This window comes from Tupaia chinensis, unplaced genomic scaffold (assembly GCF_000334495.1).
Source record: "Tupaia chinensis unplaced genomic scaffold, TupChi_1.0 Scaffold148234_1, whole genome shotgun sequence".
NCBI lineage: Eukaryota > Metazoa > Chordata > Mammalia > Scandentia > Tupaiidae > Tupaia > Tupaia belangeri.
This window is the reverse complement of record NW_006208084.1, coordinates 3,644,425-3,645,130: the sequence shown is the minus strand read 5'-3', so window position 1 is coordinate 3,645,130 and position 706 is coordinate 3,644,425.

Genomic DNA, 706 nt, shown 5'->3' with positions numbered 1-706 from the left:
GAAATCCCCCCCGGGGGAGGATGGCCACACTGCGGCCCCTTCTTCCTTTTCCTCGCAGGATTTTGGGCATGCACACACACGCCCGTAGTGATTTTCAAGCTGCTGGGTCTGGGGCTTGAACCACAATCAGCCATGTGAGAATCCAGCACCTTAACGTTCATGCCAAATGCTGGCCCTATTACTAGGCTGTTTGCAGAGGTTGAATAAAGCACAAGATTACTGGGGCACCGGGAGGGGCAGGCTCCTGAGGGACACTGTACTTGTGGTTGGTGTGAGCTGAGGCCACCACAGGCGGGCTCTGCTCCTCTGTGTGTGGCTTAGGCGGGGACGGGGGGCTCCTTCCTTTCCTGGGTGGGACCTGGGCTCATGGGCTTTGGCAGTGCCTTACCGTCCTGGCCTCTCACTACAGCCTCCTCCAACTGAGGCTGAGATGGCCTCTCTGTAGCCAGCGGTCACCTCACCTTCATGGTGGCCCCTGGAGCAGGGCCTTGTGGTCTCATTCTGCTGCTCCCATCCCTTTCCACATTCAGTTTAGAAGATGTCTTTTTGAGGTTAAAAAACTGATTTTGCTGCAGTTCAAGTCCCAGACCTGGCAGCTTGCATTCTCACTTTCTATTTCTCTCTGGTGACCTCATGTTCCTATAGTAAATAAATTAAAATAATAATAATAATAAAATTAATTAAATGATTTTTCTTCAGCTTCTTT